The sequence below is a fragment of the Trachypithecus francoisi genome, unplaced genomic scaffold (assembly GCF_009764315.1).
Source record: "Trachypithecus francoisi isolate TF-2019V2 unplaced genomic scaffold, Tfra_2.0 Lachesis_group2, whole genome shotgun sequence".
Taxonomy (NCBI): Eukaryota; Metazoa; Chordata; class Mammalia; order Primates; family Cercopithecidae; genus Trachypithecus; species Trachypithecus francoisi.
Genome location: NW_022681465.1, coordinates 152612737 through 152639055, shown reverse-complemented (window position 1 = coordinate 152639055; position 26319 = coordinate 152612737). Strand labels below are relative to the sequence as shown.

Genomic DNA, 26319 nt, shown 5'->3' with positions numbered 1-26319 from the left:
TGCAGAGCCAGCACCATCTTGGGTAAGAGAAATGTTCCATGTTTGAGGTAGTTGGCAAATGCTCAGCTGCCTATGTGGCGACAGTTGTCTGGAGCTTTCCCCATCTGATTAAGGGGCAATACTGATTTGGTTGTTGTGGGCAGTTTCTCCTTCTAGCCAGCATCACTGCCATCTTGGAAGGTGTGGCTACCTACCTTTGTTGCACAAAGAGTTGAGGGGAGCTGGCCTTGTTTGAGAGGGCACTCGAGACTTTCAGTCACCTGCTGCAGAGTGACAGGAGGAAGAAAGGAAACCAAAGTTTTCCCAAACTTGCCAGAGAAGTTGAGCTTTTTGGAAGGATGGTTCCAGGTGACCTCAGCTTAGTCCTCCTTTGGAGGAAGTAAGGCAAGTTGGGGAGGCTCTGGTGCATAACAAGTTATAGGGCAGGTACTGTTTCCTGGATTCAACCTCCAAGCTGCATAAAAAAGGGCACTTTGCCCTTTCCACCATCTTTCCGCGCCGCCACAATGGTGCGCATGAATGTCCTGGCTGATGCTCTCAAGAGCATCAACAATGCCGAAAAGAGAGGCAAACGCCAGGTGCTTATTAGGCCGTGCTCCAAAGTCATCGTCCGGTTTCTCACTGTGATGATGAAGCATGGTTACATTGGCGAATTTGAAATCATTGATGATCACAGAGCTGAGAAAATTGTTGTGAACCTTACAGGCAGGCTAAACAAGTGTGGAGTGATCAGCCCCAGATTTGATGTGCAACTCAAAGATCTAGAAAAATGGCAGAATAACCTGCTTCCATCCCACCAGTTTGGTTTCATTGTACTGACAACCTCAGCTGGCATCATGGGCCATGAAGAAGCACGACGAAAACACAGGAGGGAAAATCCTGGGATTCTTTTTCTAGGGATGTAATACATACATTTACAAATAAAATGCCTCATGGACAAAAAAAAAAAAAAAGGGCACTTCCAGCTGGGCGTGGTGGCTCACGCCTGTAATCCCAGCACTGTGGAAGGCTGAGGCAGGTGGATTACCTGAGGTCAGGAGTTCAAGACCAGCCTGAGCAACATGGAGAAACCCCGACTCTACTAAAAATACAAAATTAACTGGGTGTGGTGGCGCATGCCTGTAATCCCAGCTACTTGAGAGGAGGAGGCAGGAGAATCTCTCGAACCAGGGATGTGGAGGTTGCAGTGAGCCAAGATCACACCATTGCACTCCAGCCTGGGCAACAGGAGTGAAACTCCAACTCAAAAAAAAAAAAAAGGACGGAGAGGGGTCACTTCCTTTTGAAGTTTCAGATGTATATTGGAGGGCGCAGAATTCCTTTGTGATTTTTCCCTTGATACATTGTGTCCCTGAGGTGGTCCCTGTTCTTCCTGTCTCCTGTCAGCCCCCTGGCTCAGAGGACAGCTGAGTGGAGTTGCATTTCAGTGCCCACAGATGACGGTGATGACTGAAGTGTGTTTGCTTACATGGGGAGTGAGATGATGGCTTTGGTGTCTGAGTGGATGCTAGTGCCTTGAGTGGCCAGCAGAGGGCAGTGGTTACTCATAGCTGTGACAACCATGAGGTGTGTGGGCAGTGCATCTGCATGGGCAGAACCCAAGCGGGGCTTTTGTTGAAGTTGGGAGATTCTTTTGGACTTAAGCTTTGTTCGTGGTGTATCCAGAACCAGATGGGCCAGTGCCAAGTTCAGTCAGGTTCTCAGCCTTGCAGTGAAGGAAAAGGCTAGTGACTTGTATTTCAGCCCAAAGCCTACCTGAAGTGTCAAGCTGCCAGCTCCCCTCTGCCCTCCCTGCTGCTACGTTAGCCATATCTCTGTGTGTGAACAGGTGAACCAGGCTCCAGGTTAGGATCTCTGCCCACCTGGCTCCAGGTTACATGGAGGCAAAGACCTGTCCATTGTTTCATGTGAACAAGGAGATCCCATATTTCTAGCAGCTCTCTGGTGCCCACCTGTTACCATTTCACAGAGGCAGCAGTCCCTGTGCTCCCATTCAGCTAGTCCAGTATCACTTGCCTGCCCATCTACCCTGGGCAACCAGCACATGGCTCCTTAGACCTTGAAGATGGAGGCCTGGGGACAGAAGGAGCAGAGTTGGGGGCTAGTGATAGGGCCTGGGAAATGTTCTCGTCTGTTTCAATCTATCTAATATTTTGGGGCCCTGGTCTCCCCAGTCTTCCAGCCCAACAGCTGTGAGCCTCTAAGACCACCACCCAGAAGCCAGCTGCCTCTTCATGGGGAAATCTTTGAAATTCAAGGCTTGGCCATCTGGGTATACAAATATCTCCAGATTTGCTGAGCCCACCAAGTGGCTGCACCCCAGGCAGGGCTGTGAGAATTAACTATCACTACCCCTAGATGGGGAAAGCTGCCTGGGTGCTGTTGGTACCTAGAACCCAAGCTTTTGCCCACTGATAGACTCTAAAGAGAAGGGTGTATTGAGCGCTCCACGAGTCCTGCTGTAGTGCCTAATCATGAGGGATTTTGCTGGATCCAAAGGAATCTCAACTAAGAAAGTTCCTGGAATAAGGAGGGAAGCCTTGGGTCTAGCCTCTCTAGAGGGTGGGAGCTACCTGCAGGGAAAGCTGCTGACTTATTATTATGTCAAACCCAGGGAAAGAACTGGAGCATAGGCAGTGGGCCCCCAGAATTGCTTATTCTCCCCCAGGCCTCCCTCTGGGGCTGGTTATCATGCTGCAGCAGGAGGAATGTGTTCTCTGAGTGGGAAAGGAGGCGGGTCAGGGTCAGGGCGGAAACCTGGGAATTTAGATTCCCTGCCTGCCCGTCCCTGTTAGAAGGAGGGAGCCACGGATAATGTGGCTGACAGGCCTAAGGCATGGAAGAGTTTAGGCCAGCTTGTATGTGTGTGTGCAGAAGGGGACTGCACATGTGTTCAGGAGCTTGAGAGAATTATGAGCATGTACACTCCTCAGTGTTTATGCATCAGGGTGTGACGCATAAACACGAAGGCTCTGTAGCCTTTGAAAAAGCAGGATCAGGTCTGGGTCTGAATCACAAGACCATGGGTTTTCAGTTGGGCAATAAACTTATCTGTCTTTTGCCTTGATTTTCTCATCTAGAAAATGGGCACTTGGTCCCCAGCCTGACCCATAAGCAATGCTTGGTGGAAAATGGCCTTATCAAATTAAAGGGTTGTGACTGTGGGTGCTTATGGTTCAGGGAGGTAGTGGACAATGGACAATGGACTGGACAATGGACTGGACAATGAGACATCTTTCTTGGATTCCTGTACAAGCTAGAGTTTTGCCCTTCTTTGAGCTGGGCTAGCTCCTGAGACAACCAGGGACCCGGGGCAGACTGGCTGGGCCCTTTTGCAGCCTATGGCTCACATGTCCACTTGTTAAGGCCTGCAAGAGTGTGCCCACAAACAGGGTGAACAGGCAGATGGATGGACATGCCCAGCCAGCCTGTGTGTCCTTGCCCAGTATCTGTCCTTCTGCTTACCTTGGGGGACAAAAGGGAGTCCAGTTGTCCTGCCTGGTGAATAAAACCCTGGAGTTGGGGGAGGATTTGCCTCCAGCCATGGATGAGGGGATATGCTGTGGAAGGAGGCCAGATCTCCCCCAGCTGTTTCCCAGCCCTGTTTGAAGGGGAAGGGAGAGGGATAAATGACAAAGTGATTGTGGCACCTCCTACAGCCAGCATCTTTGCTCTCACATTCTAGGTCACAGGCCCACACCTCTCTCCCTAGTCAAAGAGAGCCTCTGTGAGGGGGTTGAAAGGTGTCTCGGATCTATAGGCAGAACTTGGGATCTGGGCACAGAGAGGTTGGGGAATTGACAAAGGTCACACAGCCAGGCAGAACTAGGGAATGCAGGGAGTCATTCTAGACAGGACCTTTAGGGGGAGCTCCCTAGCTACAAGAGATTTCCTGGAAGCCCCTGGGTGGGCCCAGGCCTGAACTGAGGAAGTGAGGGCTACAGCCCAGCTGGCCTTACACTGGAACCACAGGAGTGGCCTTTAAGGGTGTGCTGAAGGACTGACGAATCTTGGCCCTGCTCCCACACACATGCACCGCTGGGAATGGGAGTGGGGAGATTGCTGAGCTCTGGGGCCAGCCATGCTTCCTGCTTTGGATTTGGAATGGGGAGAGCCTTTCTGGGGACTGTGAAACTGATGCTTCAGCTTCTCTAGGGGGAAATGGGGGAATGGAGAGGGGGACTGACAAGGGATAGTCTTTAAGGAGCTTATTTGGGAGGTTCTGGGACCCTTTGTAACTAGGTGAGTGACCTTTGGGAGGGAGGTGCTTTGTGTTCTACAGCTTTGTGAGAGTGGCAGGAAATGGGGCCGGTAGCTGTGCACACTAGTTGGGTTGCACCTGGTGAGAGATTGGGGGGGGTTTCCCCACCAAGGTCTCTGAGCCAGAGCTTTCAGCTGTATGAGCACAGCCTGCTGCCCCTGTGGAGGGGATTCTGGGGTAGGTGTGGTTGTACACTGGGGGAAGTGAGAATGTGGCCTCTCTGTGGGTGAGTGCAGTGCTGTGAATTGTGTTTGTAACACTTGAGTTGTGTTTCCCAGGTGTATGTGATTGCAGAACTAGTTCTGCTGCTGGGGTGAACCAGGTTCCTGGAGGGACTAGACTAACATGGAGAGAATGATGCTAAGTAGTTGCAGTCATTATTATATAGATATGATTTAGTAGTATAGAACCAAGACCACCTGTGTGTCAAGTGCTTACCATGTGCCTGGTGCTGTGCTAAGCACATCACCTGCAGTGGCTTATTTAGTCCTGTCAGAACCCTGCAAGTTTATGCTGGTTTGCCTGGTGTTTGTTTATTGTGCCATGTTGGGTGGGTATAATTATATTCATGTTGGAGGATGCAAAACAGCTTTATCCCTCTCTTACTGGGGTGCAACTTATGGCAGCATTTGCCATACTATACTTGGACTCCTGGTCCCATCCTGTTGCCAGTATGGGCACCATTGTGTTGTACAGTGTAGAGACCCAATTTGACAATGTTCTTTGAGGTGGTGGTGATGGATGATATATTACTTTTTTGCTTTATTGTTTGACTGTTGTGCACCCAAAGTATGTAACTCCCTTCTGCTGTGTGGTTGAGACCAGCTAGTGTGTGACTCATTTTGTGTCCCGGTGATATTGTGGGTGTCTAGTGTGGGGACATCTGCTGTGGTATGGTGAACTGGTTGTGAATAGTGTGACTGTATGTCATATCATTAGGTGTGTCTGACCCTGTTGTGTCCTGTTCTGACTTGTGTCAGAGACTGTTGTGGTGTAACTCTGTGTGGTGAGCGCGCCTCCTTTGTGGTGTGGGTGGCCTGTGGTGGTATTTGGTACTTCCTTGTACAAATTGTGTGTCCGTGTGACACCCACCCCCCCAGCCGCCGTGCCCCTTTGCGGGTCTGTGTTGTTTGACCTCGGCCGCGGGTGCCCCTACCCCTGCCGGCCCCGCCGCCCCTCCCCCGCGCCGTCCGCCCGCGCCGCGCGGCGATCGATCGCCATTGATTGTCCCTGACGAGCTGCTCCACTTTCCAGCCAATGTCAGGAGGGGGGATCTCCGCCGCCCTGGCGGTGTCATTTCCACACACTCCCTGGGCTGCCGCCAGCGCGGGCGCCTGGAAGAGCCGGCCTGGATTGCCCGGAGCTCGGGCCGGACCGCCCAAACCGCGCGAGGAAGCCCCCGATGGCGTGGCCCGACCCCCGTCTGCCTGCCTGCCTGCCAGCCCTGGGCCTCTGCACCCAGGCCCCCCTTCCCAGCGCGGGTGGATGTAGTCGCCACAGGAGTTTAAGCTGGGCCGGGTATGGGGAGGGACGCTGTGTCGGGTGCGCCCAGCGCCTGCCCTGGTGGGGGCGCGGGGCTGTTTCCGGCGGGCGGAGGCGCCGGCAGGCCAACTTTGCCGCGGCCCAAACAGATGCTAATGATTTTCCGGGAGGCGCCGGTTATCTCTGGCCCCAGCCGGCCGGTGTGCTGGGACTGGGCCCCCGGCACTGACACCTCCTCGCCCCCCACCCTCACTCTCGTGAGCCCCACCTAATAACCACTTGGCCCCGAGTGGATGGGCTGGAGGGGCGTCGCGGGGAGTCCACAGGCTGCCCCGGGTGTCCTGGAACTTGCTGTGCGGGATTATTTGCGCCACCTCCACCCAGGATGCTACTGTCTTTCTGCGCACTTCCCAAAGCCACACACACACCCGAGCACGGGAAACAGGTTCACAGAAGCTCGGCCCAAGGTCATGCCGACCCATTCCCTGCTCAGCTGAGTGGGTCACCCGCTCTGAGAGCCATCCCGTCGGAGGCTGCAGCCCCCTCGTCCCCTTCTTGCTCAGGGGCCTGAGCCAGTTTCCAGACTCCCCGGTTGGAAGTGCTGACGTGGCTCTCTGGGCAGCTGTCTGGGGCCGGGAAGCGGGGCAGATGTCACGCAGCCCAGGGGAGGAGGCGGCTCCGCGGGGAGGACAGGCTGGGCCTCAGGCCTGGCAAGACTGCCTCCTCCCCCTAGGGCCTGGCTCTGCCTGCCTGGGGCTGGGGCACAGCCATGGGCCAGGCTGACCTGCTTCCAAGTCTAGCTCCAACTCTTCAGTGTGGCTACCTGCAAGTGCTAGAGCCTTTCTGAGCCCCTTTCTCTCCTGCTAGAGAATAACAGCACCTGCTTTGAGTGGGTGTGATCCTCTAGTGAAAGTAGAGATGTGCAAAGCCCAGCCCAGTGCCGGGCACACTGTTCCTGCTCAATAAATGTCAGCTGCTATTACTGTTGTTGTCTCTGCAAGTGAGAACTTGGTGTGTCTAAATGCAAAACTGAATCCTGAGGGTGCAAGCCAGCTTCAGAGGTCATTCCAGCCAGCCTCCTGCCTCACTGCCCGTGGCCCTCTTCATTTCTCATGCCTGTCTAGCTTTATGCCTTCTTGCTGTGCTGTCAGCCCCTCTTGGCTTTGCTTACTGCCAAGCTGACCCCCCCTCCGTCTCTAATCCATGTGGTTCCCTCCTATCTGGCGGCCACATTGGGTCCCTCGAGCAGCACAGCCCCCTGGGAACAGCAGTCGATGGGGCGGAACAGCCTCCCTGACAGATGGACCCACGGAGGCTGGGCTGCTTCAGCAGAGCTCCCTAGGAAACCGGAGACAGGAGCCGAGCCACCATGGCTGCCTCCTAAATAGAAATGAAAGGGAGTGGGGAGATGAGGAGGAGGAGGAGACCAGAGCTTCCAACCAGCCCCCTGGAGGGGCTGGACAGCCCCCACCCTTTTCCATAGCCCTAAAATCCCCGTATGGGCAGGGGTCTGTAGAGTTTGCCTGGAGATGGGACTTGTGAGCCCCCACCATGCTCAGGTGAAGAGCTCTGCCAGGCTCTCCATCGTGGACACCTTTTCTAATAAGCCCAAAGGCTGGTGTGTGGGTAGGGGGGATGGGGGTGCAGGCAGGCAGTTTACCACATTCCTAGGGCCACAAAGGGCCTTGGAAGCCAGAATGGCAGGCAGAAGGGCCTTCTCTGCCTGTGGGGGTGGGAGATGATCCCTGGCCCCTGCCTGTGTGGTGGGGGATGGAGAATGCCTCCTGCTGGCTTCCATACTCCCAGATCAGTCAGGGAATTCCTTCCAGGTTTTAACCTGGGATTTCTCAACCTCACACTATTGACATTTTGGGCCATTTAATTCTTTATCTTTTGCATTGTAGGATGTCAGTAATGGTAGTGACAACCAAAAATGCCTCCAGACATTGCCAAATATCCCCTGGGAGGTTCTCTAGTTTAGAACCACCCATCTACCCTCAGGACCAGTCCCCTGGAGGGAGTAGCGAGGACCCCCATGAGGATGCCAAAGATCTGCCATAATGAGGGAGAGAGAACTTCCAAAACAGCCTTGTCCCCTGCTGTCTCAGGCCCAGAAGGGTGGGAGATGCGGCTCCCCCCACCCCCACCATGGTCCCAACTGCCAGGTTGGAGCAAACCATGCTTGCCTGAGATGGCAGGGCTGTTGGCGTCACTGCTCAGCTGCGCCAGGCCTGGTGCCAACACCTCACTGCTGAGGCTACGAGTCATGGGGGCAGGGGAGCAGGCACGGTCAGTGGGCACTCGGGCTGCCTAGGTGTCCTTCTGTCTAGTCAGCTTGAGATAGGGGTAGCCAGCACAGATGACCAGCCTTCTCCCTTCCCGTGGCACCCTGGCAGTGTCTCTGCTTCCTCCCTCTAGGTCAGTTTTGGGCTGGTGTTGGGGCTGGCAGAGCTAGTGGGGGCTACTGCTACTGCCGAGCAAGAGAAAGGATTGTGGACACAGGTCCTGCCGGCCCAGCCAGCTGACAGCTGGGCCACCTGAGCACTGAGCAACTGCCCCCTCCAGGAAGGTGGGAGGGAGGAAGGCACTATGGGTTGGCTAAATGGTACAGAGTCCCCTAACTCACAGCCTTTAAACCAGGGGGTTGGGGAGGGGGCTCCCTCTGGAGACATTTTCTTCCTCTTCCTGCCCAGGAAGACAGGAGGGAAAGCACTCTAGTGCACAGTCTCACTGCTGGGAAGTCCCTGCATCTGTCTAACCTACTTCCTTTCTTTCAGCCCTATAATGGCCTGCAAGCTCTGACCCCAACAGAAACTGGGCCCAGCATTGCAGGCTTTCTGGCCAGGGTGTGCCCTCATTCCTGGGGAAGATAACTCATCCATGGGAGAAATCTCAGTCAGAATACAGCTCGATGGATTCCCGTGTGTGGGGAGGAATGAGGGTACCGCAGTGGACAGGGCTGGGGGATGGAGAGGAGCATTGATGCCAGTTGACAGACTGCCCCAAGACACATTGAATCCTGTACCAGCCTAGGGGGTCCCAGGACAGGGAGGAAGAAGTGACTGGGAGGTGGGCAGTGGCTTTGTAATCAGAGATGGCCTGGCGGGCTAAGGCGGCAGCTTGGGGCTGGGGTTTAAAATAGCGCCTTGGCCTGGCTAGGACCTGGCCAGGATCGGGTTCGGGTCACCCGCAAGGCAGCGTGGACACCACCATCCGGCTCGGGTTTCTTGCCTTCCCGGATGATTTGGCGGTGGAGGAGGGGGCTCACCCAGGCAGATGGATCTAAGGAAAGGAGTCCAGTTGTGGCCACTAGAGCCCCCACAGCAGGCCCTGGTCCATCTCTTTTTCCTGTGCCCTACCTCCCCGACATGGGACAGACTTGGTCCAGCCGCATCCCAATGCCGTCCCTAAACATTTAGCACCAACTAGGACCAGGCTCTGGACGGCATGGAGATGGGTAAGGCCTTATCCCTCTCCTGAGTCCCAGGAGTGCACAGGAGAGAGATCAGTATGCATTGTGACCCTGTCGCTCCCATGTTTCACTGATGTCCCAGACTCACTCTGAATTGTAGGCCCGAGGAAAAAAAAAAAACCCTCCCAAGCTGCAGCAAGAGTGGAAGGTGGAGCTTCTGGTAAGCCTTCCACCTGAGAAAATGGCTGCAGTGGGGAGGGGAAGATGTCCTCAAAAGCTAGTGATCATCCTAGAACATTTCCTAGGATGGTTCACTCCCCTAGTGTTCCCTGGAGGGAGTGACCAAACAGAGTGATCTCCCCTACCCCTCACCCCTCCCACAAAGATCTCAGACAAGGTCTGAGAGTGCATTCTGGTAATTCTGTCTCCAAGTAGGGTGCCCACTTCCTCAGGCCAACTCAAGGGACAGGGAAAGGGATCAGGGGATATGAAGGGGGTGTCCCCTCTTTAGTGTTTCAAGGGAAGTAGATAGTTATAGCCCTACCATTCTCCATTATGCCATTTGAAAGAGGAAAAAAGTTACTTCCAACAATAAACAGTTCCACCTAACCACAGCCCCAGTGTTCCACTCTCCCTTGCTATAGTCTCTGGGCCCCTGGACACAGTTGCAGTCTCTGGGCAGTGGTCTCTGGGGCCTGGCAGGTAGGGATTCTCTTCACTTTCTCCTCCTTCCCCTGGATTGAGGTGGGTGACACAGGAGGCCAGCCAGCTCAGGGCCAGATCCCCTCTCTCTAGCTGGAGCAATAGCCAGCCCTCCTGACGGAGCTCACATGTATCTAAAACATCGCCTTGTATATCTTAATGATTTCTCAACAGCCCCTGATTGAAGCATGCCCAATTTAGCAATGCCGTAAGTAACTTTTTATATTTCCTTAGGGAATCATTTCACTTATGAATCTTTTCTGAATCTGCAATCTCGATTAAAAGTTGATGTTGTTTTTTCTCATCTCCTCGGCTTCTGAGATGCCTCCCTAGCGAAAAGGGTGGTAGCACCATCAATCCTCCTCATTAGTCTGTCTGGATAATTTTTCTTGAGGGTGGAGTGGGGGACAGCAACCAAGTCTCCTCTGTGGTGGCACCTAGGGGGGTGTGACCTGGGGGACGGCTGCCTTCGGGGAGGAGCTTGGAGAGGTTGCAGGGTGGGGGGGCATTGACTGTCTCCTGCCCACATACACTCCCCCATCTGCCCCCATCTCAGGGGCCTCTGACAGTGTCTCAGTCAGTCGGGGAAAGGGCTTGTCCAGCCCATTCTGCCTTTAGGGTGTGTCCTCACACCTGTAGCTTAGGAATTTGAGGAGAGGGCTGAACCCCATTCAAGGCTCAGCTTGATAGCACAAAACTGGACCAAATCCAAGCCCTTTCCTGTACAACTGCCATAGCCTGGGTGAATCAGTCACTCCCCTCTCAAAGCCTCAGTTTCCTTATTTGCAAAATGGGAATGAGATTTCTAAACAGATGACCTAGCATGCTGGTGAAGGGTTCACTTAACACAGTTCTTCTACAAAGGGTCCTGTCCCAATTCTGAACAGTAGTTCTTTTCCTCATCTCATTCACCTTCTAGTCCTGGTGATGCCTTTGAGGTGGAGTGAGTGGGACTGGCATAATTATCTCCAGGAGGAGAAGGGACTGGTGGGAATGGGACTTGCCCAGGGGTTGCCCCAGGAAGCCCACCCAGAGGCCTGCCTCCCCTGAGAGGCAAAGGTCAGGGATGCAGGAAGGCTGGGGGGCAGACGAGGATGATTCTGAATCTGCAATCTCGATGAAAAGTTGATCTCAAAAGAAAGCCCTCCTGCTCCCCTCCCTGTTGCTAGCTGGGGGAAGGACTTGCCCAGGTGCTGGGACCTCTGGCTCTGACCTCTAACCTTTGACTTCTGGGCTGGGATGGGCCTTCTCAGGACCAGAGTCACGACTGGGGGTGGGGCCCAGGGCATCCAGTGGCGGCTGGGCTCTGGGAGTTAACGATTTACGAGGGGCCCTTTTTTGAGGCCTCCCTCCTCCCAGGCCTGGCAGGCAACCCGTGACTGCCCAGGCGGCTAGACACAGAACCAGTCTCACCAGTTCAAAGAGCAGTTCATCCCGGGCCCACCCCCAAGCACTGTCTGAGCACCCCATTCCTTGGAGTCTGAAGGGGAGGGCAGAGTAAGGGGTGATAGCTGGGGTCTTGGGGCCCCAGGTCTGAAGAGAAAGAGACTGGGCCATTTTTGGAAGTCTCAGTGCAGGCCATTTCTGACCCTGCACTGCCCTCCAGGACCAGATTTGTAGAGGGGAGGCTGAGCCCCACCCTGCCTCCTCCAGCAGGCCTCCTCCACACCACCACACCCTAGCCTGCAGGCTTTGGGTCGGGCAGGGCACTTTCAGGGCAGGCTGGCTTCTCCTGCCCAGGGCACCCCTCCTCCAGGTATAGGGCTCCAGATTGGGACACTGTGCCCTCTGCCTCCCCTAAAGCCCCATTCAGTTACCTCCCCACCTCTCAGCAATGCTCTCCCTCCCTCTTCCTGAAACGGGCAGGGAGGCTGGAGCCACAGCTTTGGCCTCTGGGAGCACTCAGTCCCACCCCCATAGGACAGAGTTGAACCGTGATTGTGCCTAGAGAAACCAAGGGTTATTGTCAGGGGCACGAGAGCCCCCAAACTGTCCCTCTCCCCATCAATATCCCATATACAGGCCGAGTTCCCTGTGCCTGCCTGAGAACAGGGCTGTTTTTGGTTGTCTATGGCACATGTGTAGCTGTGTCTGGGCAATGGGAAATATGACTTGCTTCCTGCTCTCTCTCAGCCTCTGTCCCCAGAGTCATTTTGTTCTGGGGCTGGAGTCTCCCTTCTGTCCTCATCCTTTCCACTCTGTTTACACAGGTCAAGGCCAGGCATCAGCCACCAAACTGTATTCTCAGGAATGGGCAAGCCTGGGTTACTTGAGAGACCTGGCTTTTTGAATTTTTATTTCACAGCTCTCCGCTCCTTCGGAGGTCATGGGGGTGGGGTGGGGAGGACCTAAAGTCCAGCGGTCAGTGCATAAGGGCCCAGACCCAAAGGCTGGGGGCCACAGTCTGGTGTGGTTAGGCTCCTCCCTGCCTCTGCCCGTGTGTGTACCCCCAAGCCTGCCCTGGGATTTTGGCTGAGGTCACAGTCCAGCATGACCCCACTGAACACTATCCTGTGCCCTGCCCCAGCAGGCAGGGTTTCAAATGCCCTTGCTCCCATCCTTTGTGATACAGGTGACAGAACTGGTACCCAAAGAAGGGTAAACCTTAGACCAAGTTCCAGATTGGCCATCTTTATTGGAGACCCTAACTCCCACACTGTTCTTCATGTGGCCATTTCCAGTCACTGGATGTTTAATCAATGACAGATATTAGCAGATAAATGGCAGTCATGGAAAATGCCTCAGAAAAAGCATGGATTGAAATCCTGGTTTTGGTACTTTGTAACCTCACACAGGTGTCCAAGCCTGTGGATTTATTTATTTATTTATTTATTTTATTTATTTTTTTTTTCTTTCCTTTTTTTTTTTTGAGACGGAGTCTCGCTCTGCCGCCCAGGCTGGAGTGCAGTGGCCAGATCTCAGCTCACTGCAAGCTCCGCCTCCCGGGTCTACGCCATTCTCCTGCCTCAGCCTCCCGAGTAGCTGGGACTACAGGCGCCCGCCACCTCGCCCGGCTAGTTTTTTTTTTTTGTATTTTTTAGTAGAGACGGGGTTTCACCGTGTTAGCCAGGATGGTCTCGATCTCCTGACCTCGTGATCCGCCCGTCTCGGCCTCCCAAAGTGCTGGGATTACAGGCTTGAGCCACCGCGCCCGGCCAAGCCTGTGGATTTAATAAGCCTATGTTCAAAAAGCAATTAGCATGGTCCCTGACAAGCAAGAGCTCAGAAAGATTCTGGCTACAATTGTTATTACTGGTATCTCTTTGGAGGCCAAGCTTCGGGCCCAAGGCAGGTAGGGGACTCCTCCTTACTTTCAAAGCATTTTCATGGCGGGAGGTGGTGGCAAGGGAACAAGTAGTGAGATGAGCAAATAAAAGCTATTTCTGTGCACTGTGGACACTGTGGCCATAGGAGAGGTCCCAAAGCCAGATGAGGGACCCAAAGCCAGGCCACAGAGGATAGCTGTGCAGTGCATGCACTGCAAAAAGGCACCTAGCAAAGGGAGCTAGGAAGCTGAAAGGCAGTCTGTGACCCCCTTCGTGGTTTCCTGTATCTGCCAAAAGTGGGTACTTTTTCTGATTTGCACAAAGGCTAGTGGTGGCCCTGTAGGTATGGCCCAAACTCAGGCTGGAAGTGGCAGTCTGAAACGCTTCCCAGGTGATATGTGCTCCTGGTCTTCCATGAGGAGTTCATGAGCTGAGCTTGATGAGGCCTATCTTAGCAGAGGGAATGGTACATGCAAAGCTCTGGGAACCTGGAGAGGAGTCTTAGGGTGTCAGGGAACTGCCAGTGTTAGATGGCATTGGTCAGCAGGGCCTGGTGGGGAAGAGGGCCAGTTAGGGAAGCCAGGCTGAGTAGGGTAGTCAGGAACCACTGCAGGATGTGAAGCAGATGAGCCTCACTGGAGGCTGTGGAAAGCCTCCCTAGAAGAGCACATGGCCTCAGGGGTTTGAGAACAGCTCTGATGCCAATTTCATTTCAGTTTCCTCATCTGAATAAAGGGGATGACATTATTGCAGGGGCTGCTATAAGGACTAAATGAGATAATGTACCTTAACTGTTTAGCACAATGCCCTGCTCAGGGTAAGGGTTGCACAAATACCAGCCATGGGTGTTATTAGCAGGATCCAGGAGAGCACAATCCAGGATCCCGGGCGGACACACCCCTCCCTAGAAGACAAGGCCGGCGATGCAGGGGCCATCTCCCCCAGCGGTGCTGGAGACTGAAGGAACTTCTTCCTGACTTGAAGGCTGATTGTTTCAAAAAACTCAGCAAAAAGTTTAATAGCAAGGTGAGACTTCAATACTCCTTTTTGAGGTAGGGAGAGGTGGGAGAATAGTGAACCAGGCTTCCCTTCTTCTTGGAGAAGGGGGCTGTGTTGGGAACAGTCTCACCCAAGGGCAGAGACCCTCATCCCATCCTTCCTGGATGTCCGCCACTTGTCTCATTGGCATCTGTGGTGGAGAGTTCTTTGTGGATGGCTTGCACATGACTTTCTGTTTCTGTAACACTTTCTGTGTGGACAATTCTGCCCTTTTCCTCTGTGGCTCCCACATGGGTTGAATAGGTGAGAGTCTAGGTCTCCCTCCCGAGGTGTTAATTTCCAGCAAGGGAAAACTGCAAGATCCACCCTCTAAACTGGGCCAGACATGTCAACACCCCTTCCCTGCGGAAGCCATCACCACTGGGACCACCTGGCCTTCCTCAATTGCAGCCTATGGCTCCTTGACCTTTGCCCGCCTGAGTTGGGGGTGGGGGTGGGGGCGTGAGTCTCAAAAAAAAGTGGGTAATAGCAATTCCCTAAAGTGGAATTACTACCCACCCTCCCCCATGGACCCCAGCATAAAGCTTTTTGGGGGGTATGCATGACCTGACTCTGTACTGACCTTAGGCTTCAGGAGATCTGTGGCATAGAGTTTCACTTCATGGATCCTAACCCTCTGAGACCTGCTGCTGACTCCCAGGGAACAGGTCCTCCCTCACAGTCTGTGCCTCAGCTTCCCCAGAAAAGGCAGATGGAGGTGGGTTAAATGCTTGGAGATCCTACACCTGGGATTTTGGTTCCTTTTTCCTTGCACGGTCAGTGCCCAACACAGTGCCTGATACTCACACTGAGGCCCAGAATACCCATCTTTAAGCAGTTTAGAAGTGATCTTCTGGGGGTGATGGGCATCTTAAAACGGTTTCCATAGCAGGCACCTTACTTTTACTCACATGGCATGTTTGTTTGGAGGGGGGCATTAAAAGGGCTGCTGTGAGGAGGAGAGAAACTAAACACCTCCCCAAGGGAGCCATTTCTTGGCATAGTAGTTAAGGGAGACCACTTCTCAGCATTCGGAAGGAACTGGTTGGGAGCAGGTGTCCACGATGTCTGGGGAAGGGTCACTTCATGTGGTCTTGGATATCAGGAGTGGGAGAGAGGCAGCACATTCCAGATGAGTTCTGCCCTTTGACACCTCCCCCCCACACCACTCCGGCTGGGTCAAGGCCCCAAGGCCACATATAGAAGGCGTGGAAGGTGGGCACCAGCTGCTGCTGCCAGGAGATCCATGCTCCACAGCCCTCGCGCCAGCCTCGGAGACAGCCAGGCTGCGCAGAGCAGAGGAGAGGAAGCAGCGAGGTGGGAGACAGTTTCGCTTCTCCCACCGAGGCCGCGCCTGTGGCTGCAGGCGCCCGGATCGCCTCAGTTAACTCCCTGTTATCTGGGCCCCAATCGATCTCAGGCTGTAACGTTTAACCCTAGGCTGACTTCCCCAACTGGTCCTCCCCCTCTCCCTCCCCTGCTCGGGTCTGGGGACCGCGTTTTCTTCGCCTCGCAGATGAAAGTCGGCTTTGCACAAACATGCCCCCACGAATCCCAAAGAATTGAAGAAAACTTCCACTTTGGGATTATATGCCGTTGGGATTATATGAGCCCGGGGCTTGCACCATGGGTACGTGAGGTGAAGACATCTGCAGCAGCAGGATTAGCCCAAGATGGGCAGAAGAAGGGGGGGCAATGATGGAGTGAAAGCGGGATATGTGGGTCCAACTCTGTCCCCACTGGAAGCCGACTCTGGCAAGACTGAGTTTTCCTTCTGTCTTTCAACAGCGCTGCTGTTCCAAGCATTGTTTCGGGTTTTGAGTGCGTAGGCCATGGTCTCAAGGTACCAAATGTACGTAGTCGTTTTAGCCCCGGGACTCAAGAGTTGAGGCTGGTGCCTGCCTAAGAGACAAAACTATCCTTTCTCGGATCAGTTTCCTCATCTGAGAAATGGGAACGGGAATCTCCGCCCCTTTTCTCCCGGGGCCCTAGTGCCCACTGAATCCATTAAGGTGCTCTTGGAAGGGTGGGGTCTTGGAACCCGCGTCTCCCTCCCAAGAGCCCTAGGCTAGGAATCTCCGGCCTGCCGCGCACCTGAGCTGGGGGGCGCGGCCAAATTCTCCCTCCCGGTCCTCGAAGCTTCTGGCCCCGCTGAAGAGGGCACAGAAAGATAGCAGATTGCCCCGGAGGTGCGTCTCTAAACCCAGACCGCCTCACCAAAGCGGGGAGGTCGTCCTTTTTTTTTTTTTTTTTTTGTAAAGTTGGGGGAAATAGGCGAAGACAGGGCGCGCCAGGGAGCTGAGCCTGGGTGGACCGCGTCAGGGCGCGGGGAGCTCGAGGCGCAGCGGCTGCAGCTCCGGCCTCAGAGCCCGCGGCGTCCAAGTGGCCCGAGCTGCGCTGGGAGGGAGGCGGCGGGAGGAGGGAAGTGAGCCGAGGTGGAAGGCGGGTGGCGGGAGGGGGGGGGAGGGAGCGGCGAGTCCGGTCCGGGTTTTGCCGGCAGCCCCCGGGCAGCGTTCATAGCTCCTGCCCGGGCGGGCGCGCGGCGGCGGCGGCAGAGGCGGCTGAGCCTGAGCGGGGATGTAGAGGCGGCGGCAGCAGAGGCGGCACTGGCGGCAAGAGCAGGCGCCCGAGCCGAGCGAGAAGAGCGGCAGAGCCTCACCCCCTGAAGCCCGGCCCCGCGTCCCAGTCCTGCCCAGCCCGCGCCCAGCCATGCGCGCCGCCTGCTGAGTCCGGGCGCCGCACGCTGAGCCCTCCGCCCGCCGAGCCGCGCTCCGCTCGGGAGTGATTAGTTGCTTTTTGTTGTTTTTTAATTTGGGCCGCGGGGAGGGGGAGGAGGGGCAGGTGCTGCAGGCTCCCCCCCCTCCCCGCCTCGGGCCAGCCGCGGCGGCGCGACTCCGGCTCCGGACCCGGGCACTGCTGGCTGCTGGAGCGGAGCGCACCGCGGCGGCGGTGCCCAGAGCGAAGCGCAGCTCCCTGCCCCGCCCCTCCCCCTCGGCCTCGCGGCGACGGCGGCGGTGGCGGCTTGGACGACTCGGAGAGCCGGTAGGTGTCGGGCCACGGCCCTCCCTCGACCCCCCCGGAGGCCGGCCCCCTCCCCTTCCCCGCCTACCTCCCTCTCCTCCCCCGGGGTTCGGTGCGCGGCCGGGGCCGGAGTTCGCTGCAAGTCGGCGGAAAGTTTGGCTGCGCGGGTTCCCCCTAAGTTCAGGTGCGGAGAGCCGGGGACTGGGAAGGAGGGGTCCGTGTTTGGGAGGGGCGGGGGGGCGCCCGCAGCATGAGCCGCGGTGCTCGGGAGCCTGGGAGACCTAGCGCCGGTGATCGCTCGGTGGCCGCTGCTATACCCAAGCCTCCCTAAGCCGCAGTATGCTCGGTCGCAGATCACTGAGTTCAGACAAAAAGAGGGGTTTTAGGGTCTGGGACGGCGGCTTGGGCGCCGTGGAGTGGGGCTGGGACGCTCCCTGCGGGGTGCCGCCCCCCCCCCCCACTACTCCAGCTCTCCGGCGCTGGGGCGGCGGGCGCCCGGAGTCCTCACCTCTTGGCGTTGGGCGGGCGCTCAGCCTGCGGGGGAGGCTGCTTGTAGATCTCTGGCGCGCACTCCCCCCCCCATCAGACCCCACTCGCAGCCCTGTGTTGAGGGGCGACGTTAACTGCTCTGGGCGCCCTCGACCACGCGTGACTGAGCCTCCCCCACCATTTGGAAGAGGCGGCGGCTACTTCTGCATTTCTCCTCCGGCTCCTCGCCCCCGCCGCCCGCGGGGTGTCCGGCAGGCTGATGAAGTTTGACCTTTTTTTTTTCCATCAAAGTACCCCACCACCACGGTGCCCCGCGGCCCCTCCCTCCCTTCCCTGCCTTGGGGAGTTTCTGGGGCTGTCTCCCGAGCCCCGCGTGGGCCAAGCAGCGTGCAGAGCCTGGGAGGGAGAATGGGGGTGTTCCTCTAGCTGCGGAACTGTCGGGGGGCGTACGTCCCAGGCGCCTGCCACGCTGCTCCGGCCCCAAATTTACCCCTGAAGTTCGACCTGAGCCCCCCTCCCCTTCGCATCCCGGAGCGGAGTGAGGGGCTGAACCGCCGCGAGAGGAATGTGTTAATTTTCTGGCTGGGGGAAGTTGTCCTCGCCCGGAATGGGCTGCTTTCCGGCGGGGAGCGCGGGGTGCGCCTGGCTTTGTTTATTTGTAGGATCGACGGAAAGTGAGTGACCCCGGTTTTTAAATGAGGGGCCACCTTCGGGACCTGTCAGAAGAGCTGAAGTGCCCAAAGTGGGAGCAAGATCTCTTTTTATTCTTTATTCCCCCCCGGGAATCGGAAGGGGTGTGCGGAGTTGGACTGGTGCCTCGGGCTGCAAGGAAGCACCAGTAAATTTGGGGGGTTCTGTAGTGACTCATTCGGAAAGACCCGCTCCCTGAAGTCTCCCGCGACAGGGGTCTGAAGGTTTGGCAACCGCGCCCTACTTTGCCCCCTGGACCTTGGGTGGTCTGAGAGAGTCGCGTCTTCGGATTGGGGCTGGGGGGAGGGGAGCTAAGGGGGTGGCCGGCGGACCAGACTCCTGACCCCCGCCTTTCTCCGCGCGACGGGCGCTATTTGGAGCCCTTGGATTTGTGGTGGGCCCTGTCCCCGCCCCCCGCATTTTCTTTGGAAGCGTTGGGGAGGGGGCGTGTGTGCGATCGCTGGGCCCTCGCCCCCGCCGGAGCCGCCCCAGGGCCGCCGGCAAACAGAGTCCCTTTCAAGTTTTCCGCTGGGGCCGCCTGGCGGGGGCTGCGAGCGCAGTCGCTGCGGACTGGTTTGGAGCGCGATTTGAACGCCCGGCGCCACCTCAGCTGCCCCAGCCCGCGGGGTGGGGGGCGTCTGTCCTTTGCAGTTGGGAGTATTTAAATTGGACGTTTTGGGGGGCCTCTGGCCTAAGCTTCACCTGGTCGCCCTCCTGAAAGACGCCCGTGCCTTGGTTTCCAACTGCCACTAGAAAACCGGGAACTGAGACCGAAGCCCCCTCTAAACCCCTTTCTGAGAGCCGTGCGGGGAGACTCAGGCCGACGGGCTACCTACCCGTAACTGCGTATTGTTGATTTAGCAGTTTCCCTAGATGAGAGTCAGGCTGGAGCTTGGGGGGGTGGGGAGTGGCTCGCTCTGCAGCTGTCACCCCCCTCCCAGAACGGAAATTGTCCTCTCCTTGGGGAGGAGGGAGAGGGGGTGACGGTTTGATTTTTGCCCTGGGAAGAGATGGGAACAGCTGAGGGAGGTTGGCCTCTGAGTTCCCAGCCAGCCCCAGGAACTTGGGTAGAACCCCCCTACCCCTCATCCTCACAGGAGCTGGGTCTCTCCCAGGGACGTCCCTAGTCAGCCTTGGCCTCCCTCTCCATGCCACCTCCCTTTCCAAGGTGAGCCTCTGCAGAAGACAGACCCTTGGCAGGCTGGCTGTCGGGTTGGTGCCTTATTTATGTGTGTATCTGGTCCTGGCTGTTTTCGCCGCTCAGCAGGTGACCCTGGCCAGGGCCTCCTATCTCTCCCGCGACAGAGCCTGTTGACTTACCCGAGGGCCAGTGGCCTCGTCTTTATCACGTGAGGCCTGGAATGTCCACCCGGCTGGGCTGGGCTGGGGTGGGTGGGGGAAGGGGAGGGGAGGATTCTACATCCAGGGCCCCGGCCAGCAAAGGCCCATGTTCCAAGGGTTCCCACTGTGACCCTAAACTCTTGCTGCCCCTTTCCAGGTCTGCCTGCCTCCTACCCATTTGGCACATGTGAAACTGGGACCCATAGGAGTGTGGGGGCAGGCTTGTATCTGGGTGAAGAAACAAGTCCAGGGGAATGAAATACCCTGCCTTCTTTAGGACTGACTGCACCTTGTTGTTTATGGGAGGATGGAATGGAGGGGATCTTGCTAGGAGGGAGAGAGGGATGTAGGCTGGGCTGACTTTCCAGGTTGCAGGATAGGGTGGAGAAATGAGGGAATACAGGTGAGTCAGACCCAAGCCTGGGTTCCTAGAGCCCCTGTCTGGTGGCTTGACGATTTAGTCCAAATTAACAAACATGATGCTCTGGGGCATGCTCTAATTGAACAAGGATGGGGGGTTCACACATTGTTATTACTGTTATTATTGCCCACTCTTTATATGTTATTCATTTGTTGGCCCAATATGTTTGTATTGAGCACCTACTGTGTATCAAACCCCACCCTTCTGGTGGTGCACAAATGAATCACTGCTCCAGCTCTGGAGGCAGGCCCAAGATAGAAGCTCCGCCCCCTTTCCCCGCCCTCTGGGGCCCTGATTGGGGCTTTCCTTTTCTTTTTTCTGGGGCTCTCCCTCTCTTACCCCCACCACCTGGTCCCATCCTAGCTGCGTGTGTGTGTGTGTGTGTGTGTGTGTGTGTGTGTGACTGTGTATGTGTGTGAAGTGTCCTTGATTAAGTGTATTAATAGTTAAACTCTCACTCATAGCTGGAACTCACCAGACCACAAAAAACCTCCCCCGTTACTCACGCGCTACTGCCCAACAAGAATATCCCACTAAAGTTTTTTCCTGCTTTCTCTTACTTCCCCCTCACCTCCCCCCAACGCTGAGCCCACCCTTCCTGGATTCGAGCAATGAGAAAGGACTGCCCCCTCAAAGACCCAGGAAACTCCAACCCTCCACCTGCCCCCTAAAGCCAGAGGCAGTGTCAGCTGACAGAGATGAGGCTGTGTGGCACTAGTCTGTTGCTCTGGGATGTGGGAATCTGGGTGATGTGTGCTTATGACTCAGGACATGTGTCTCTCTAAGTCGTGTGTCTGTATTTGTGAATCTCTGTGTTGAATGTCTTTCTCAGGGTGACTTCTCAGAGTCTGAACATACATGGATTTATGAATCAGGGCATGTCTGTCTGTCCTGATCTAGAAGTGTGTGGATCTGTAGTGTATGTGTACATGTGTGTTTGTGAATCTGAGATTGTATTTCTGAAGATTGGCTATGTCCCTGTGAATCTGGGAATGAATATATTCTGAGTTGTGTGTGCTTGGAATTTTGGAGAGTTTGGATTTGTGATTTGTGTGTATCTGTGTGCTTTGTATATGCTTATAAATCTGGGGGATCTGACTGAGTAGAGTGTGTCTGAATTGTGAATGTGGGAGTGGGCCTGTCTGTGCTGTATGGACAGTGGTTTCTCTCTGTGGCGGTGGCGGCTGGCTATGTTTTCCTTTCTCTTTCTGTATCTCTGTCTCACTGAATCTCCCCCTCTGGTTGTTTGTGGCCCTGAATGTGTGTGTAGAATTGAACCTCTCACACCCAGTCCTTCCTGCTGCAACCCCTGCAGCCCTTCCCTCCCCAGCAGTCACTGGGCAGCCTCCCTGTCTGCCTGCCTGCTGGGAGTTTTGGAAGCCGCAGAGGGAGACAGGCTGGGGCCAGGGTGACAGCATGTATCCACGGCAATGGTAGCATGTGATTATGGGAATAAAAGGATTTTAAGGTCATGGGTGGGTTTTCTTGAGGGAGGGGTTGTGCCCCCACAACCCACCATTTGGTGGAGCCAGTAGCAGCAAAGGGCCGGCCTGTGTGTCTCCAGGCGGGGAAGCCTGCTCCTATGCAGGTGAATGTGGATATGTGGGGCTTACCTGGGAGTGTGAGCACATGCTTGCACACGTATGAATGGAGCCTGTGAGAGCATGTGAGTCTGGCTGCCAACTCCCCAGATGAGAGTCCATAGACTTGTTCCCTGGGGGAGGATTCCCAGGAAAACTTCTTGCTTCTGGGTATCACGTGGAGCTGGAACCTTGCAGTCCTCTATATGTTGAGAAGCAGTCTGGTCCCAACCTTTGCCTGTACCCATACTCCCAACCCCAAGTCTCGTGTCTCTGGCCAGAGACTGGCTGGGCCAAGTCACCTGGGCCAGGCCACATCTTGGGGTGTCAGTGCCCCTGGCCGCGCTCCAGCCCCTGTAATTGCATTCTGCCGCCTAATCCCCCGCCAGCTCAATTAGATCGCAAATTCTTCTTCATTTCCTGCCTCTGATGCTGGCCTCCCTCTGGGCTCACAGGGCCTAGGAGGGAGGGAGGGGATCCTGCCCCATCTTTCACAGCACTGGGGGCTCTGAAGAGGTGATTAGTTCCAGGCACTCTGGCCCCGGAGCACAGGTTAGAACCCTGGGGACCAACAACACAGGGCTCCACTGACTCTTTTTGGTTCAGCCTCAGTATCCTCACACTGGGGCAGGGCTGGTGTTACCTGGTTCAGGGGCTCTGGGTAGACCAAGCAAATCACTCTAGCCAGGACCCTAGCTTGTACCCTCACCTGGAGCTCCTACAGGCTCTGTGCCTCTCCCATCCTCAAAACAGTTGCCATCTCCCCAACCCCCACAGCAGTTGTGACCTTGTTTTTGACCTTTTCTGGGTATCCCTTGTCGGAGCCAATTGAACCACTGAGCTCCACTCCTACCAGGTCCTCCTAACCCCCACCCAGACAAGTGTGTATGAGCAGTGGCTCTAGAGTCCATCAGATCGGACTCCAAATCCTGGCCATGTCACTGCCTAGCTGGATGTATGACATTTGGGCCAGTTGTGTTATCTCTACAAACCTCAGTTTCCTAATCTCTGAAACTGGACAGTAAAAGAATGCCTGCCTCACAAGGTCATTTTCAGATGGACACAGATGGTTGCATAGTGCCTGGCAGGGGGAGGTGCTCACCTACAATCTGTATTCAGTAAACACCGGCTTTTATAGAGACAAGGAATGCATGTCCCCCGTGAATCCTAAGAAAATAGCATGTGGCTCACACCTAGCACTTCTGTCTCCATTCTGCTGATTACCAGATGTGTGACCATGGGTGCTTCACTTTGACTTTCTCTTCCCTATCTGTAAAATGGCACTGATAATAGGGCAGACCCCATGGGGCACATGGTAGCCTTCTCTGGGATGATGCGCGCAGATTCTTGGCCTCAGTATGTTTTCAAGGTGTTATTTGCCTTCTTTCTTCCTCACACCAAGCCTAGGGTGGGGTGGAGCTGGTGAAGACACAGGCTCAGGGACAAGGGGACTGACCAAGGTCGTGAAGCTAGTAATAGGGCCAGGCTGGGGTAGGGTGCGAGGGCTGGGGCGTGACCTGCTGGCTCAGCTGAGCTGTGAGGCCCAGTCATCCCTCCCTGCAGGTCACTGTGGAAAGTGGTGGCTTGGCTGATTTTTCCTGGGAAGGAGAAGCTGGATGTCTCCCGCTCCTTCCCCAGGAGGTGCCATGGCAGCGGCTGTGTTGACAGGCCTCCTGGCTTTCTTGATAGGGTGGCTGGCAGCTCTGGAAGGCCGGCTGTGCCCAGATCAGCCTGAGGGAAGAGGGAACCGCAGAGGTCTCCCTGTCATCACTAATCCCCACGGCCCCTCCCACCCTCAGCCTGTCCCTCCATCGCAGGAGACTGGCTATGATGGAGGTGGTGGAGAGACAGGCCAGAGGTGGGGCAGCCCTCCGCCTCAGGGTCCCCCATCGCTGCTGGCTAGTCTCCTGCTTCCTATGACCTCTGTCACTCACTGGCCTAGCTCTTTAATATTTCATGGCCCTTCAAGCCGGCCCCCTGCCCCAGCCCACACAGCCCCCTTTGTCTCTGCCTGCCACCCGCCCCCGGGGCATCCCTGCTGTTGAATTACTGACCCAGTGGCTGCCTCTGCCCTAACTGTCCCCCACTGTGCCTGCCCCTGACACTTTCCCTGTCTCTCCTGACCTACCTCCCCCACACCTCTCCTTGTGACACCCTTCATCTCTTCGGGATTCTCTCTCCTTCGCTGACATCTCTGACCATCTCCCTGCCCTTTTCCTCCATTTTCCTCTTTTGTTGGCTTCCTCCTTCCCAGTGGAACAGAAACCGCGGCAACTGGTCCGCCTGCCTGTCCACCCCCCCACCCCTGTCCATCCCTTCCTGCCCCCTCCCCCACCGGCTGTGCCGGCCGGCCGTGAGAGCTGGTTTTATTTATTTTTCTGTTTGTTTGGGAAGAGGGCAGTGGCGGCTCTGGGTCCTGGCTGCTGTGCTCTGCTTAGAGCAGCGGGCAGGCGGGCCTCACTGGCCTCCCAGGAATGTGGCCGGGACGCCCCAGCTATATTTACTCCCCTCCAGCTGCCGGCCCCAGCAGGGCAGAGCCAGGCCTGCCTGGTGGCCCCCGGGGAGCCCTGTACCCACCCTCCCCTGTCTGGCAGACCCCACATCGCCCTTGGACCCAGCACTCCCTCGCCTGTGACCTTTTCTGACCTCCTCAGACGTACCCAGCCTTCCAGCAGGAACACTTGTGTGCCGTGCCAGTACGGGCATAATGTTCGGGCACTGGGGGCCTGGGTTCCTGTGGGGCAACACCTAGTGGCCCCTATACCCCCAAGTAGGTACCTAGGCTGGGCTGGTAATCCGATGGCCAGAACTATGCAAAGCATGTTTCCAGGCCTCTCTCCATGGACCTGGCCCCTGCTCTTGCCACAGTCCCTTCAGCTCTGCTGTGATCACTGGCGGGGTGATGTCAGGTGGGGGCCTGAGTGGGCTTGAGTGACTGGGCTTCTGGCATCACTGGATCCCCAGGTCTCTCACACAGGCATACATACGTATGTGTAACACACCTAACTGCTTATAGACACACACGTGTGCAGAAAGACATACTCACCCATGAAAACATGCTGGCTTATACCTTCCTTGGAGGCAGGGCCATGCCTCCTGTCATTGATCCCCTCATTCATCAGATGCTTATTGGGGCTTTTTGAGCCTGCTCCTTGCCAGCCTTGCAATGGGATATGGCAGTGATTCTTCTTGTACCCCCAGTGCCTGGCACCAAATAAGTGTTTGAAGAACTTTAGCTGCTGCTGTAATCAGTTGCGGCCCCCAACTGTTAACTGCTATTTTTTTTTTTTTTTGAGACGGAGTCTCGCTCTGTCGCCCAGGCTGGAGTGCAGTGGCCAGATCTCGGCTCACTGCAAGCTCCGCCTCCTGGGTTTACGCCATTCTCCTGCCTCAGCCTCCCGAGTAGCTGGGACTACAGGCGCCCACCACCTCGCCCGGCTAATTTTTTGTATTTTTCAGTAGAGACGGGGTTTCACCGTGTTAGCCAGGATGGTCTCGATCTCCTGACCTCGTGATCCGCCCGTTCGGCCTCCCAAAGTGCTGGGATTACAGGCTTGAGCCACCGCGCCCGGCCTCTTTTTGTTTTTGTTTTTGTTTTGAGATGGAGTCTCACTCTGTCACCCAGGCTGGAGTGCAATGGCACCATCTCGGCTCACTGCAACCCCCGCCTCCTGGGTTCAGGCAGTTCTCCTGCCTCAGCCTCCGGAGTAGCTGGGATTACAGGCACGCGCCACCACGCCCGCCTAATTTTTGTATTTTTAGTAGACACGGGGTTTCTCCGTGTTGGCCAGGCTGGTCTCGAACTCCTGATCTCAAGTGATTTACCTGCCTCGGCCTCCCGAAGTGCTGGGATTATAGGCGTGAGCCACCGCGCCGGCCAACTACTATTGTTAGAATAGATTGTAACAAAGCCAGTGATAATGGGTAGCCCAACAAAAGTCCTCTCTGTGGCAGGCACCATGTTAACAGCTTTCTGACTTTCACCTTTTTTCATCCCCACAGTAGCCTCGGGTGACATGAGCCCATGCCTGGGACAGATGTGTGTTGTTAGCATCCCCATATACAGATGAGGAAACTGAGGCCTTGGGAGTTTGTGGCTTGCCACTGCCTAGTGGGATGGAGTCCTGGCAGAGCCCTTGACAGGCTGTTGGCCTTTGTGTGCTGCTTCCTGAACCTTCTACACTACCTGGCACACAGAAGGGACTCCTTAAATGCTTGCTGGGCACAGGCCTTGCTCTTTCCTCTTTGAGGCCCCCATAACCCTTGGCAATGGGCCATATGTGGTGGGGAGATGGGCTGATAGGCTAGTTGAGTGGATAAAAGTGGATGAATGAATGACTGGATGACTTGGTGGTGAGGATGAGTACTGTCAGGGGACACTGGGATGGGAGTGTGCTGGTGGACAGGCTGGCATGTGGAGACGCACTGGCCCTATGGAGGATTCTGGGAAGCAAGGTGGGGGCAAGGCAGAGAGATGTGGCCAGAGAGCAATAGGCTGCTGAGCCAAGCCAGTGGGGCAGGTCCTATCTTCTTCATCGACCACAATTTTTCCATCTGTCAGATGGGCTTGGGAGCCTTTGCCCTGGCTGGCTGCCGGCTGGCCTGGGCTAGGACTG

The 26319-nt window shown here is 55.9% G+C and overlaps 1 protein-coding gene and 1 pseudogene across 4 annotated transcripts in view; both read left to right on the top strand.

Annotated features, from left to right (window-relative positions):
* The first annotated feature begins 460 nt into the window (after nucleotides 1–460).
* On the top strand, nucleotides 461–953 carry LOC117065773 (annotated as a pseudogene). The gene has a single exon (XR_004430033.1). The product of XR_004430033.1 is annotated as a 40S ribosomal protein S15a-like (transcript).
* A 15301-nt stretch (nucleotides 954–16254) lies between these two features.
* CXXC5 (CXXC finger protein 5) overlaps nucleotides 16255–26319 on the top strand; it is a 36089-nt gene continuing 26024 nt past the window's right edge. Inside the window, exon 1 of one of the 3 annotated variants that reach the window (XM_033181035.1) lies at nucleotides 16255–16350. The gene's annotated coding sequence lies outside the window, so the exon portion shown is untranslated. Of the gene's footprint in view, nucleotides 16351–16648; nucleotides 17204–17255; nucleotides 17367–26319 lie in introns of those variants that run through there. The other 2 variants (XM_033181032.1, XM_033181034.1) reach the window with 2 other exon arrangements.